The sequence below is a fragment of the Pseudorca crassidens genome, chromosome X, assembly GCF_039906515.1.
Source record: "Pseudorca crassidens isolate mPseCra1 chromosome X, mPseCra1.hap1, whole genome shotgun sequence".
Classification (NCBI taxonomy): domain Eukaryota; kingdom Metazoa; phylum Chordata; class Mammalia; order Artiodactyla; family Delphinidae; genus Pseudorca; species Pseudorca crassidens.
Window position 1 is genome coordinate 36,872,815 of NC_090317.1, and position 16,421 is coordinate 36,889,235.

Here is a 16,421-nt window from a genome sequence, read left to right on the forward strand (position 1 = left end):
CGTGATATTTCAAGCTTTTTCATTATTATTCTATTTATGATGGTGATCTGTGATCAGTGATCTTTGATGTTACTATGGTAAAAAGATTACAGCTCACCAAAGGCTCAGAGGGTCGTTAGCAGTTTTTAGCAATAAAGTCTTTTTAAATTAAGGTATGCATGTTGTTTTTTTAGACATAATGGTGTTGCACACTTAATAGAGTACAGTATAGTGTAAACATAACTTTCATATGAACTAGGGAAGCAAAAAATTTGTGTAATATGCTTTATTGCCATATTTGCTTTATTGCAGTGGTCTGGAACTGAACCTGCAATATCTCTGAGGTCTGCACGTATAAGCCTGTAAGACAGATGTGAGTCTGTTCCCCTCATCCCTCTTTCCTTCGGTGCACATGTACTGCTTTTATTCCCCAATGAATCCCTTGTGCAAATTGACTTCAGGGAGCCCAACCCCACCAGTCTGCCAAACAAGTTCAGATACCTCTGAAACCTCCAAGCGGAAGAGAGAAGTCCCTGAATGCAGAGCCCCAGCTACAGCATGACGTCTCCCAAATATTTCATACACATTTACAAGTTTGTGCCTTTGTGTATGTTTTGCCACCACTAGTATGTTCTTCCCTCTTCTTTGCCTGGCAAACTCCTACTTATCCTTCAAGACCCAGTCCAAATGTCACCTCCTCTCTGGAGCCTTGCCTGCTCCTCCCCGGAGTTTGCCACCATTTTCCATTTCTCCCTATGTACTCTATCCTCCAACATGCCATATCCATTCTCCAGGTACCTACTCTGTCCTTAGTACTTCTGTGCCTTGGCACACAGCTCCATTTGCCTGGAACATTCATCCTCTGATGTCTCTCCTTCACGAACACATACTCATTTTTTAAAACTCACGTTGCTCATCTCAGACTGTCCACCTCTTTCAGGCACAGTTCGTTCTTCTCCTAGGAAATAACAACCAAAACACTTACCCTGTGCCAGCCACTGTAGTCATCGATTGACATGTATGTTTTCCCAGTTAATCCTCACCACAGCCCAATGTGATAGGTCCCATTATTGACCTATTTTAGAGAGAAGGACATGGAGTGCATTCACCTTTTACATGCCTTCATGTGTTAAAATTTAAAGCATTTGCCCAGCCACAGTCTCCCTGATAAGTCTGGAAAGCTCTGAGAGGGCAGGGACTCAGTGCCCAGCACTTCCAGACATTCAGTAAGTATTTGCCAAGTGAATAGTCAATGTGATGAGATTCTTTCTCCAGCTGGGAAAGAAAGCAGTCCAGGGATTACTTAAATATCCAAGGGTGAGGCCAGCCTTCAGGACATTTTCTCTGTACCTAAGGAAAACGAATAAAATCTGGGTTAACAAATACAAATGAAAAAGTGTTTGTTTGCCTTGAAAAATGATTTTCTGTAAGGTGTCTTTTATTTATTTTATCTCTCTATATTTTTTTATTGAAGTATAGTGGATTTACAATGTTGTGTTAATTTCTGCTGTACAGCAAAGTGATTCAAGTATATATATATATATATATATGTATGTGTATATATATTCTTTTCCATTATGGCATAAGGTATCTTTTAAAATCACTGATAAATATTGGATTTACACATAGAGTTTTCTTTTTTTTAGTGCTTAAAGCAAGATGTCCCTGCATTTGTGGTATCAGCCTCACAGCTGTGAAGGATTCTTGCTTAGACTTCAATATTGTGGATAAGTATAGCGTCTATATTTCTATATATACTATCTATATCGTAGTGCAAGGTTTAGAATAGCTACAGTACATATTACAAAACTTACATGTCTATATGTGTATGAATGAATAATTAGACTCCCACATGGTGTGTCTAGAGCCTTCACAAAATGGACAGTACAAAAGACCCAAGGCCTGGCTTCAAGTTAATGTAGACAAGAGGAGTTCTGAGTTGCCTCCAAGTATAAGCAGTCCCCAATCTAGGAATGAAATATTGGCCCAAAATTTGGAATCCAGCATGCATTTTCTTATAGAAACATTCTATTTGATGCTGAGATCTCCAGGCCAGTCCACACAAGCCTCTTGAACTTTGAACGTAGCCAAATTATATAGAGCACTAATTAGTACCTGCTTAAGCTCGGTCCTGGGGACACGGGCAGAGGGGTGGAGAGATGAGCAAGCAGGGAGTTTCCTTTCACTTTTCTGGGTGGGGCGGGTGAGAAGGGGGTGAAGAGCAGGCTCCAGGCAAAAATCTCAAAGAAGGCAAAGCTTGTACTTGCCAGCCTCGTCTCTCCATTTCATCACACGTGCTCTCTGGGTCCCCCGTGCTGTCATCCCCTCTTCACATCCCGCCGTCCCAGACCCAGGCTTGCCTGCTCCTCAGAGAACCTTGGACTCCACCATTAGCTACCTCACTCAACAATCAGAACCTGAGTTCCTTCAGGGCAGCTGTCTGGGCCTTCAGAAGGAAGCAGGTTCAGTGAAGTGAAGGAGAATTCTTAACCCTCCGATACCTTTTCACTTCTAAAGACTTTACTACTCTTTATTACCCTGAAATGAATTCCCCAATTACAAGATGACAGGCAGAGGGCTGGGGTGAGCGAAAACCTTCTGACAATGGAGACAGTAGGAGGGAGGTGTGTGTGTGTAGGAGGGTTGATTTTTTTTGGGGGGGGGGCTGGAGGAAGTAGGCGGCCCCAAGTAAGCAAGGCGTTCCTACTGTTCCTGTCCGAATAGCTGCCCGAGGAAACACTGCAGAAGGGCTTTAGCCATCTTCAGTCCTGTGATCAAGATGTTCACCTCTGTTTAAAGGCTCAGCAAAATGAAAAATAAAATAAGAATTTTGGGGTCAAACCTTGCAGGGAGTCCACTCCCATCAGGAAACCAGGAGGAGACAGGGAGCTAATACATGCAAACGGTTCACATTTCTTTCCCTTTCTCCTTGCTTCCTACACCTCTTACTCTCAGTTTCCTTATCTGTACAATGGGGAGAAGAATAATCCTCACCTCATAGGGTTGTGGTGACATTTGAATGAGATCATGTAAAGTGCTCATGATGGTGACCGGCATGTAACAAGGGCACAGTAAATTCCAGGGTTTTTAAAGTTAGATGAACCATTTGTTCTTGAACTCTAGTAGTTCAGAGAAAGGGGAAAACAGTCTAGGCTTGGGTTGTTTCAGGAAGAAAGTGGAATCGGAGCCTGGTTTTAAAGGAAATGCCAACCTGGGATTGCTAAAAGGAGGTCCTGGTATAGAAAAGGAGAGGGCATGTCCCCACAGGACTTCAGCCAGGACTTAGTAAGAGCAAGAACCTGATTTTAGTGCCAAGGAGGGGAGGAATAAATTTACCCACTAGAAACTGAGAGCTGGGGCTGCTGCGTTTAGTTTTAAAATGTCATCACATGACTACAAGGTAGGAAAACGTGGTTGACCACTTTTTCGGTTCTGAAAAATGATCCGGAGGTTGTTGTTGACCATGATGTCAATAAAAGCCACAGTGTGACATGCGACTTGGCCATTTGCAGTGTTCATTTACTTATAGGCTATAGTAATAGGTAGGCTTCCTTCTTTCATCAGCTCTTTATGGAACACCTGCAGAGGGCCAGGTGCTATGCTTGGTTCCGGGGTTTCAACAGTGAACAAGAGAAACCTGGCATTTGCACGCACTGAGATTAAGGTCTACCTGAGAACACGTAATTCCAGGTGTGATGGGTGGGATGAAAGAATCAGTCCAAGGTGCTACGAGAATGTCGATCATGGGGGCTTGTCCCTATCATGGAGGAGCAAAGAAAATTTCCCTGAGGAAATGACATTAAAGGACAGGCTTAAAGAAGACTTAGGAGTTGGAGTTCCACACAGTATTTTGTTTGCAAACAAGGTTTCACTGCTTTAAAAGAATTTGAATAAGCATCGAACTAAAGCACTGATTCTTCTGGTGACTCCTGTTTTAATGTAGGCGCTCCTGGTAGGGAGAGCGGGGTAGCCACTGGAAGTCCTCCCCTGTAAAGAAATTCCACCAAGGAAAGTAGATAGCAGAGCCCTAAAGGGATGGAACGCAAGAGACGGAAATGTTTTTTTAATTTTTATTTATTTATTTTTATTGAAGTATAGTTGATTTACAATGTTGTGTTAGTTTTACATGTAATGCTGACTTTTCAGGTAATCCTTCAGATTCACATCTATTCCCTTCATCAAGACAGGGAAATTTTGATGAAGGGAACAGATGTGAATCTGAAAGATTAGCTGCAAAGTCAGCATTAAGTATGGCTCTCCAGCGGGGAGAAGGGGACTGCTTAAGTGCTGGAGTGGGGGAAGTGACATACCAAAGTGAGAAGTATTTTATCACTGACATTGTTTAGAATTGCTGGAGCATGGTGATAATAAGTCTAATTTTTAGTCGATTCTATTATTGTTTTCAAATTCTCCAGAGACAAAACACCCACTTATTGACCGCACCCTGTGGACCACTCCCACTCCTACCCCCTCACCCCCCGCCCTCATATGCCACTAGATGGCAGTCAGACAGAGGTTGGAGAGAGGCAGACACAAAGTTTTCAACCCAGTTCTCAGGAACCTTTTACTCTGCAATTCTAAGAAAATAAGTTCTCAGGAGTACCTCTTGGGATACAGCCTCTTCTCAAGCAACTGAAGTCATTGTACACTTGCCTTGTTAGCACCAAGGAAAGTAGCCATCTATGGCCCTGAGGTCATGTCAGGCAGAAAGGAGAACTGAGGCAATCAGTTGGTTGTCAGGCAACCCAAAACCCCCTTCTGCAGGAACTGGCCAACTGTTTCCTCAAATGTCTCTTTTGCTTTGGCTAGTGGAGACCCAGTCTGAGTATGATTACTCTCCTGGATCTGAAACAAAGACACAATCACATGGGGTGGGATTGGAAAGGACCAGATATTAACCCCAAGCCGCAGGCAGGGTCATGCCTGGAGCAGGACAGCAGGCTTGAGGAGGCTCTAACGCAATGCAACGGGGAAGGAGAAGGATGTTTGGTTGAGAGGAAAAGGTCAGTGTGCATTTGAAGTCAGAGCTGTGCCCTATGGGATGCCCTGAAGTTCTGGAAACTGAGGACAAGCTCCAAGAATATTGAGACATTCTGGCAATGTTGAAGAAGGAACCCCTCCAGAAAAACACGAGACAATTCAAGCTCATTAAACAGCTTTGGAGAGAAAGTGGGACTCTGCGTTGGATGGGATGGGAAAGGTTTGTAAGCAAGTATAGGGGAAGGAGATTCTGGGAAAGAAAAGGGAAAGGAGAAGTTCAAAAGAAGTCTCGAGTAGTCTGCTAAGGTTTTGGGGTAGACACTACTATCTCCTGGCACTCCCAACAAACTAAGTGGGCAGATTTGGTCTTGGTCACGTATTTGGCAGCTCCCTCCTCCCTTTTAGCTTCCACCCTTGGTGCTCAGCATCCTTTTGTTTCCCCTTTAGCGTCTTCCAACACTGGAAGAAGCTGGAGAACATTTGGGGTTTGGCTTTTTAGAGTGGTACCAGCCAAACAATAATCTATCAAAGTTTGACTGCTGTCATAAATACAAAAAGAATCAATTTCCCCAAGCACACATGGTACCCCGAAGGCTGACCTTTTTAGCCCACTAGACCTGCCTGGGGTGTTTTCTGATCCCCACTCTGATTTTATGGTGGAGTTGTTCCGTTGCCTACCCTGAAGCAATCCAATGAATTCAGACTACCGTACTAATGACTGCTGATAAGTTGATGTCCTACTAAGTGAAAACTTTGTATCCTATGAAGTAGGTTCATTATTTAACTCAGTGATTCCTCAACTCTGAGTTTACATGACTTCTTTTGTGGCTCAAAACTCTCTGATTGTCTCATGATAGTGGTTGTACTTTCATATCTGCTGATTGAGAAACTATACAATGAAAAGCTACTAGGAATTCAGCTACATGTTTAGAAGGTTCTGTGCTTTATTAATTACAACAGCATCCACGTACGTTTTATAAATAAGTAGTAAATATACGTGTAAGACATATTTATCCAAAATAAAGACAATGCCTCATCCACAGGTAGATTTTCAGGTCCCTCATGATAACTCCCTGGTTCACTTAAGGATTGTGGCCTCAGATTAAGAACCACTGTCTGAACCAGAAGAAATGATTGAAACAGGAAGTTTAATCTCTTTAAAAGTTTCATACCAAAGATATTTTTGGGCCAGTAAGGTAGGGTGGAGCTTCTCCCATCTACCTCACAGGTGTATTTTCCATAGGAGGTCTGGGTAGGGCTAGTTAATAGCTGACAAAAGAAAAACAATTTAAATGCGTGTGTTTCAGGGAGTCACCCTAAATGCTCATTTGGATGACTTCCACAAAGATCAATGCTTGAGGAAGCTGGTGGAACACCCAGGGTTTGACTTTTGGGAGCGAAGATGGCCAAACAATAGGCTGTGAATCAAAGTCTGACTATTGTCACAAATACAAAAGAACCAAATTCCCCAAACAGAGCTAACAGAAAAGAGACACACAACTCAGAATATACTAGAAATTTCTTAATTGTACACTTTAAAAGGTGAATTTTATGGTATGTGAATTATGTCTCAATAAAGGTGTTATTTGAAAAAAAGTAACCACAAATGTCATCAGGAGTATTGAGGTCAGTACAGTTGCCATATTAAGCTCCCCATATCTGAGCCCCTTATACCTCTAATACCCAGAGCCTATGAATTTAAGGTGTCTTCAGCTCCACAGAAAGTTGATTCCTATTGATATCATTTATCTGACTTGGTATATTCTTACAAGATGATGATAAAAAACAACAGGTAGTGAAGTGGAATGAAGTGGTTCAAACACCAGCACTGAAATCAGACAGCCTGGGTCCCTGGCCTTGCTGTATGACCTTGGGTAAGTCATTTCATCTCTCTGCATCTCATCTTACTGTTTTATCATATTATTTGCTCCCGTCTCCTAACATTGCTTTGAGAAATAAATGAGTTAATGAACACAAAATGGTTAGAATACTACCTAGCTGATGCAAACTGACCTATGTCGCTTGGTAATGCACAACTATTATTTGGTAAATAATGATAGCTGGCAAAGAAGTTTGAGGCAGAGAAGTCGAGCTATTCCTCTACGCTCTCCAGCCAGATTTTAATAAAACAAGGGCTTAGATAAAATTCTGCTTCATACAGACCTTATTTATTAGCACAGTAGGCACAACACATCATGAAACCTGTTCCATAAACTTGATGAAGCCCCAGGTCTCTGTCCTTTTAAGTGCTCTGAGCACATCCTTATGAAAGACACAGCACATATCCTCTAGTTGACACCATGCAGTCAGAAATCCTCCTCACCTAATGGCTGAGCACAGGACGCATCTGAGATTAAGTCATTCATGTCAGCCTACGGAGGTTTTAATGGGGTAAAAGCCTTGGCGGATTCTTATACTCTGTTCGTACAAAGATAGGGAGTGTCTTCAATTTATTATAGCTAATCCACATATATTGAATACCTTTCACTTTACGAAGAAGAGCCCATTTCTAACATTCATCATACTAGAACACTAGTTTCAAGGCTCCCTGTTCTCCATGGCCTGGCCTGCCTCTCTGGTTTTTACACTTTTTTCGGATGGCCCTTTGGACCAGTGAGAAGTGAGACTTCTTTGTAGTGCAGGTTTGCATTGCCCGCTTGCTTGGTTGGACAAAAAGGGCCAAAAAGGGCGTATGTGTTTTTTCCAGAATATATCCAGGAAAAATATATATTCAGAAAAATAAAAATATATATTCAGGATATATATTCAGGAAAATATACGCCCTTTTTGCTCAAATTTTTGAAGCTAGATAGATGAATCTCTATCTGCAAACTGGAGACCCAGGAAATCTGGTGGTATAATTCAGTCTGAGCTTGAAAGCCTGAGAACCAGGGAGCTGATTATGTATAACTCAGTCCAAGGGCCAGAGAAAGTGAGATGAAATGACCCAGCTCAAACAGTGAGGCAAGAAAAAAGGGGCAAATTCCTCCTTCCTTCACCTTTTGTTTCATTCAGACCTTCTCCACATCGGATGATGCCCATTTACATTGGGAAGGCCAGTTTACTGAGTCCACTGATTCAAACACTAACCACATGTGGAAACACCCTCACAGACACACCCAGAAATAACGTTTAATCTGAGCACCGATGGCCAGCCAAGCTAATGCATAAAATTAACCTTTAATCACAAGTCGACCTTTTGTCAACTTGGTATCCGTATGCATCTCCTTTAACCATACTTCATCTCCAAATAAAGACGATAACAAAGTCATAATTCTGCCTAACATGAAACAACCATCCTGCACACAACTGAAGATACACTAATTCCTTCCCCAGAAGAGGAGGTAAAGTCCTTGAGTGATGTTAGCTCTTCTCCTTGATATAAGGAGGAAATACTCATGACAGTTACAGTCCTCGTTTCTGTAATTAGCCACGGGGTCCTAGCTTATACTTATAACTACCTTCTCCCACTACCCATTCTGTACCTTTGCCTTCAGCAAGCACCTCAGTTGGTCGTGGTTCTTTACATCATGAGGTGACCCAAACCTTCATTCCTGAAGTGTTCAGACCGTTAGTACTGTAGTCCTGCCTGGACTGAGTTGTAGTTTTCCATTGACCTTAATCACAAGGCATGGTTATACTAAGAGACATCCTAAGGGATCTCCTATGCTCCAGACATACGCTTCCTTACCTCCATTGTGGAGTAGTAGTCCAATTTCGCCCTGGTAGTCAGGATCCGTCACCTCAGCCAACACCATAACTCTCTTCTTTGCCTGTTGACCCAGAGACATGAGGAACCCAAAGTGGTAGGGCAGCAGTCTTCACTTTCTGTTCAATGGATTCATTGTTGTGTCTCCTGGTGGAAGCGTTTCCCTCTGGAACTAAGTCCTCTGGGCTAGCAGAGCATAAAATTTGGGGAACAGGAAGCAAAAATTTTGCTGGTGGATCACTAGGGGTAATAGTAAATGGTGCCACTCCCATTTCTACCCCCTGATTCCTGAACCTGGGAATCCTAGCTATCAGAAAAATTGCACCAAATATTGGATGCTGATTCAGAGCATATACAGCCTTCTGGAGAACCTTGTCACAGCCCTTCAAGATATTGCCACCTAGCTGGCACTGTATCTGCGTCGACAAAAGGCCATTCCACTGTTCTATCAAGCCAGCTGCTTCAGGATGGGGGAGGAGGGACATGCTAAGACCAGTGAATTTCACGAGCATGGGCCCATTGCTGTACTTCTTTTGCTGTGAAGTGAGTTCCTGGATCAGAAGCAGTGCTGTGTGGCGTACCATCATGGTGCATAAGGCATTTCATAAGTCCACGGATGGTAGTGTTGGTGGATGCATTGCATGCAGGGGAAGCAAATCTGTATCCAGAGTAAGTGTCTATTCCAGTAAAAGCAAAATGCTCCCCTTTCCATGATGGAAGTGGTCCAATGTCACCAACTTGCTGCCAGGTAGCTGGCTGATCACCCCAGAGAATGGTACCATACTGGGGGCTCAGGGTTGATCTCTACTGCTAGCAGATGGGGCACTCAGCTGTGGTCATAACCAGCTTGACCTTGGTGTGTAGAAGTCCATGTTGTGGACCCTGGGCATAACCTCCATCCCTGCTACTATGGCCACTTCGTTCATGAGCCCAAATGGCCATGGCAAAAGTAGCTGGGGAAAGAGGCTGACTGGTGTCCACAGAACAGGTCATTCTATTTACCTGATTATTAAAATCCTTCACTGTTGAGGTCACTGGTGAGCATTCACATGGGACACAAACATCTTCATGTTTTTTGCCCATTCAGAGTGATCTATCTATATACCTCTTCCCCAGATTTCTTTCTTATTAATTTTCTGATCACGTTCCTTCCAAGTCCCTGACTATCCAGCTAAACCATTGACCACAGCCCATTAATTGGTGTATAATCGCTTGTCTGGCCATTTCTCTTTCCAGGCAAAGTGAACAACCAGACGCACTGCTTGACTGGGTGGATTCCCCTTCACCACTGTCCTTCAGGAATGTCCCAGAGAGGGACTGTAGTGCCACAGCTGTCCACTTTTGGGTGGTGCTTGCACATCATACAGAACCGTCTGTAAATCAAGCCCAAGTCTTCTTTTCCCCATGAGATCATAGATGCAGGCTGGGAAGAAAAGGCAGAGTAGCAGCAGTAGGACCATTGGCATTTGGGCTACTTCTCTGTGTAAATTTGCTTGTGCTCAGGGCCTGCTTGGACCTGATCGTGCATGTACCACTTCCGTGTAAAGTGCTGCTGTGCATGCCCAGCTGTATGGCTTGGTGGGTCAGACAACACCCAACTCATTATTGGCATCTCAGGTCACATGGGGACTTGGCAGCTCATGGTTAATCATTCAGTCTCTACTAAGGCCCACTAGCAGGCCACGAGCTGTTTCTCAAAAGAGGAGCAGTTATCCGCAGGATGGAAAGGCTTTGCTTCAAAATCCTAAGGACCTGCACTGCCATTCACATATAGGGACCTGTCAAAGGCTCCAAACAGCATCCCTACTTACCACTGCCCCTTCAAGTACCACTGAATTTGCCGGACCATATGGTCCAAGTGGTAGAGCAGTGTGCCTAGCACTCTGGACCTGTTGCAGAGCCTTCTCTTGTTCTGGGCCCCTCATTCAAAACTACCAGCTTTTGGGGGCACTCGGCAAGTGGGACAGAGTAATCTACAAATGAGAAATATGTTTCTTTGAAAATCTGCAGAGGACTCGGCATCATATCTCTTTCTTGATTGTAGGAGGGGCCAGATGCCACAACTTATCCTTTACCTTGGAAGGAATATCTCAAAATGCTCCGTATCACTGGACCCTTAGGGATTTCACTGAGGTAGAAGGCACTGAATTTTAATCCATTTATTTCCCGCCCTCTGACATGCAAATGTCTTACCAATAAGGCTAAAGTAGTTGCCACTTATTGCTCGTTAGGTACAACCAGCATAATGTCATCAGTGTAACGGACCAATGTGATATCGTGTGAAAATTGATCAAGATCCCTATGTACTAACTGATAAAATAGAACTGAAGAGTTGATATACCCCTGAGGTAGGACAATGAGGGTGTACTTCTGGCCTTGCCAGCAGAAAACAAACTGCTTCAGGTGGTTCTTATGGACAAGGGTGGAGAAAACGGCATTTGTCAGTCAATAGCTGCATACCAGGCACCAGGAGATGTGTTGGTTTTCTCGAGCAAAGAAACCATATCTGGTACAGCAGATGCAATTGGAGTCACCACCTGGTTAAGCCTACAATAATCCACCGCCATTCTCAAAGATCCATCTGTCATCTGCATAAGCCAACTAGGAGAGCTGAATGGGGAGGTGGTGGGAATCATCACCCCTGCATCTTTCAAGTCCTTGATGGTGACACTAATCTCTGCAGTTCCTCCAGGAATGTGATATTGATTTTGATTTACTATTTTTCTAAAACTGTCTATAGGCAGTTCTAGTGGCTTCTGCTTGGCCTTTCCCACCATAATAGCCCTCAAGGAACCGATGGGAGAGATTCTGCCAGCTGCTTAAAATGACTATTCCAATTATGCATTCTGGAATGAGAGAACTAACCACAGGATGGATTCAGGGACCCACTGGACTCACTGTGAGATGGACTGGAGCTAAAACTGCATTGATCACCAGACTTCTATAAGCCTCTACTCTGCCTGGTGAACCACAATGATGTTTTGGGTCTCCTGGAATTAGTGTCAGTTCAGAACTAGTATCTAGTATTCTCTGAAAAGTCTGATTGTTTCCTTTCCTCAATGTATAGTTACCCTGGTGAAAAGTCATAGGTCCCTTTGCACAAGGTTGGGAGAAAAAATTAGCAGTATACATTTTCGGTAGTATACTGGGGTTCTTCCTCAAGGGGTTCTGGGTCTGTAAACAGAGGTACAATGTGTGACCCATGTGGAGATATACTACACTCCAAAAGAACTACTTGAGTTTCTTCTAATTAGTACAGACAAATATCTGAGGATCATGTGTGAAAATGGATACTAAGAATGTAGGACACTCCATTCTCTTCTCTCTTCCTAGGACTGCAATTACATTTGTGTTAGACCTTTCAGGTATTGCTCTATAGTTCTCTAAAACTCTGTAGAGTTTCGTCAATCTTATTTCTCTCTTCTCTTCAGATTAAATAATTCTTATTATTCTATCTTCAAGTTTACAGATTCTTTCCCCGTCATCTCCATTCTGCTGTTAAGCCCCTCCAGTGAGTTTTTATTTCATATATTGTATTTCTCAATTCTAGAATTTCCTTTCTGTTCTTTAAAAAAAATGATAATATCAATTTTCTGCTGACATTTTGTAACATTTCATTGATTGCAAGCATATTTTTCTTCACTTCATTAAGCATAGTTATAATAGTTGTTTTATAATCCTTGTCCACTAGTTCCAATATTGTGGTTATCTCTTGGCTGGTTTCCACTGTTGTCTTTTTTTTTTTTTTTTTTTTTTGAGATTGGATCACATTTTCCTGTTTCTTCATATGTATGTCAAGCAGTTTTGTATTATAACCTCAAGATTCTGAATGCTAAATTATGGAGGCTCTGAGATTCTGATATATTTCCCTGAAGAGTATGGATACTTTTGTGTTGGCAGTAAATTAACTCAAACTGCCAACTCAGGCTATTTAGCTGGGCTGTTTTGCATCTGTCCTACACATGCATGCTTCAGGAGTAAATCAGAGACTTGGACATAATTTGATGCTCCTCATCTCTGGCTCTGTCCTTTCTGGAATTTCTCCCTCACTTTCCAATGGTTATGGTTGCCCAGAATTCTGTCCTTCAATTCTTCATACCAGAAAGGCTGCTGGCCTTCTATTAGAGTGTTGACTTACTCACAATTCCACCTTTAGTCCACCCTCAGGTTAAAAGGAGTAAAAAAATGGGAAATATGCTCCCTACCTTCCCTCTTTCCAAGTGTCAAAACATTTTGCTTACTCTTCAGTGCCTTCCTATCATTATTTGTTGTATTTTTTCCAGAGCAGGTGATGGCAAACTTTTTCTATAAAGGGTCAGATAATAAATATTTTAAGCTTTGTGGGCCATATAGTCTATCACAACTAATCAGTTCTGCCATTACAGCATGAAAGCCGAAATAGAATATATATAAACCGATGGATGTGGCTGTGTTCCAATAAAACTACATCTACAAAGACAAGTGGTAGACTGTATTTGACCTATGGGCCATAGTTTGCCAAACCCTAGTCTGTAATTTGCAAGAGGGCCAAGTCTAACAGGAGCTTACTTGACCATACCAGTAGTTGAAACTTCTTTATGTAATATTTTCTGTTTTAGTTAATTAATTTTCAGATACTCCATGTTAATTGGTTAAATAGAAAGAAATTCAAATTAATAAAATTTAAAGAAGAAAAAAAAACCCAAACTAATGCCAAAAAATCACAAAGGGGGCTGTATCATCTTGTCATACTGAAATGTAAGTTTGACATGTATGAGTTATAGATCAATGTGTGATTATTAGGCTAATTTTGGGGGTTGCCTGACTTAGGGTTACAAAGGACAAGAGCCATTGATCCATCCAACAAATGTTTATTGAGCATATATGAGTCAGGCATTGCACTAGGTACTGGAGATACAATGATGAGCAAAATGGCTAGAGCATAATGGTTAAGAGCAGGGGTCTCCAACTGCCAGGCCAAGGACCGGTACCCGTCTGCAGCCTGTTAGGAACCGGGCCGCACAGCAGGAGGTGAGCGGTGGGTGAGCGAGCGAAGCTTCATCTGCCGCTCCCCGTCGCTCCCCATCGCTCGCGTTACCGCCTGAAGTACACCCCCACACCCCATCCGTGGAAAAATTGTCTTCCATGAAACCGGTCCCTGGTGCCAAAAAGGTTGGGGACCGCTGGTTAAGAGCATTGACTCTGGAACCAGCCTCCCTGGGTTTGAAGCCTAGCTCTGTTATTTCTTAGTTTTGTGAGCTTGGGCAAGCTACCCTGCCTCTCTGGGTCTCAGTTTCCTCCGTATGTATAACAATAATAATGCCTGATGGACTTACTATGAGAATTAAATAAATTAATATTTGTAAACTATTGAGAAAATTGCCTGACACATAGTAAAAGTTGTATATGTGCTTGTTAAACAACAAAGACTTAGACCATCTCTGCCCTTATGAAACTTAGAGTCTAGTGAGAGAGACTGCCTTTAATCTTAAAAAAAATAGCAACTGTAAAAACAAGTAAATGTAAAATGTGTGATCAGTGCTACAAAGGAGATTTCCATGGAGCTATGAGAGTTTTTATTACAGGGATTTGACCAGAGAAAGCATCTCTGAGGAAGTGATATTTGAGCTGAGGATAAGTAGGAGTAAATTAGGCAAAAAAAAAATCTATGTTTTTGGAAGAAGCATGATGAGTGACTCTGTATTTCCTGTCTTGCTAACTAAGCACACTGTTGAATGAGGGCATAACCCATGCCTCAAACTTCTGTATTCTCCATCATGCCCAGTAAGCATGTTCGGTGTCCTGGACAAGTCTGATGTTATGTGTGACAAGAAAGAGCTGCCATTCTGGAGGCTTATTTTTCCCTTTTCCTGCCTGGTTACCCCAAACCTGGGAAACCAACTGTACGAAGAATGCTTAAGGGTGTCAAAGTCCTCTGTCTAGAAGGCAAGGCCACTGAAGGGAAGCAGCAGTTTGAATGATGAATGTAACACTCTTCGTTAGCATTTTGGCTGCTGTATCATTTCAAAAACAGTTGCTCCATAGACTCAGCCTTGAGAATCTTAAGAAGCTGTGCTGAGCAGAGGACACTCCAGACTGAGGCTACTCGTGCTCCCTCGCGGCATTCAATTCGGAAGCCCACGACCCTCTGGAGCGGCATTCTTTACAAACCAAGGTCTCTATTTCATCACATGTGGCAAAAGGATTGGAATCATCAGGCACCTGCAACAATTTTATTTCCAGGATTCTTTCTCTTGTCAACTACAGATCAGGAAACAAATGTATGAAAGCGGATATCTTTTTTCCTCATTCCAAGTAGGAGCAGCTGACATCATTTGCAGTGTGGAACTGCTGAAAACCTTGAACAATCCATTTCAGGGCACTTTCTGGGGAACGTTTCCATCTGGTGTAGAGATATGTACCAACCCAACCTCAGGACACATCCATTTTTCTTTGTGCTTTGCAGTATTTTAAGAAGTTTCATGCCCAAGCTGCTACTTCCAGAGCCCCATACTACCCCATTCATGCCAAACGAGGAAGACGCCCAGTGTTCCCAGCCAAAGTCTTGAGATTCAATGGGATTTCAATAGCTTGGGTCAAATGCCCACCCCAAATCAATCACTGTGGCCAGGGGATGGAATGAGTGACTGGCTTATCCTAAGCCATGTGTTCCACCTGGGAATAGTCAGCTGCCTCAAAACTACATGTACTCCCCAAATAGGGATCAGGATTGGTGGGAAGGAACAAAGTAGAAATGCATGATAGGAAGGCAAACAGCAAATGCTCATTCCGTGCAACAATAATGATTGTTTGTGTGAGATAAGTGTGTTCACTTTAAACTTGTCTAAGTCCCTTCCTACATCAGCAAACTAGTCTTGCGACAGCCCCAGAAGGTAGCTTAGACTGGAAATACTGTTCCCATATAGCTGAGGAAATGAAAGCCCACGTGAGGCAAGTGAATTAGACACCTGACTCTCAGGCTGTAGAAATATGGGTTCTCTAAACACCAAATCAATGTATTGAGTTGTGTTCATTTTATCTTATTTTTAAACCCCATACCCCATTTCCATTCCCCTTTTTCTCCTCATCCCCATAGCCATTCTAACATGTTTAACATGTCGCTTTTTTGTTTGAATCTATTCTTTCAAACTCTGTATTGTATTGTGTGCATGGATTCTTAATCTACCTAAGCGATCCTATGTTATATACGTCATTCTGTTTCTTACATTTTTCATTCAGCATCATGCTCTAGATCGATCTATGTTGCCATGCATATATTATCCTGTTACTTAAACTGTTGCCTGATATTTCATGGCATGCATCCACCATATTTTACCTATCCACTCTCTCAGTCAAGGGCTCCCACTATGATTCTGCTAACCTTCCACCACCACAAATAACACTTCCACAAACATCTTCATATATATCCCCCTATGGGCTTGTGGGGGGATTTTCCTAGATATATATACTCAGGAGCACAATTGTTGGGTCATAGTAAATGTGTATATTTAATATGACTAAGTTAGCTATATGACCCCCCCAAGCCAGTGAGGCCTCTCTTGGCCACCTTTTCTTCAGTTTCAATCCCCATGTAGCATTTCATATCCCTCTTTCCTGTTTTAACTTCTCAGCTTAGCACTTATAACTATCTAATAAATTAAATAATTTATGCATTATTTTATTAGCTTATAATAAATAGTGATTATCATAAGATCTTAACAGATTTTTGTCTGTTTTTTTCACTGCTTATATCCTAAGCACTTGACGCATGGAT

At 42.4% G+C, this 16,421-nt stretch overlaps 1 pseudogene; it reads right to left on the bottom strand.

Annotated features, from left to right (window-relative positions):
- Nucleotides 1–8,364: 8,364 nt before the first annotated feature.
- On the bottom strand, nt 8,365–13,733 carry LOC137216602 (uncharacterized; annotated as a pseudogene).
- Between the last annotated feature and the right edge of the window lie 2,688 nt (nt 13,734–16,421).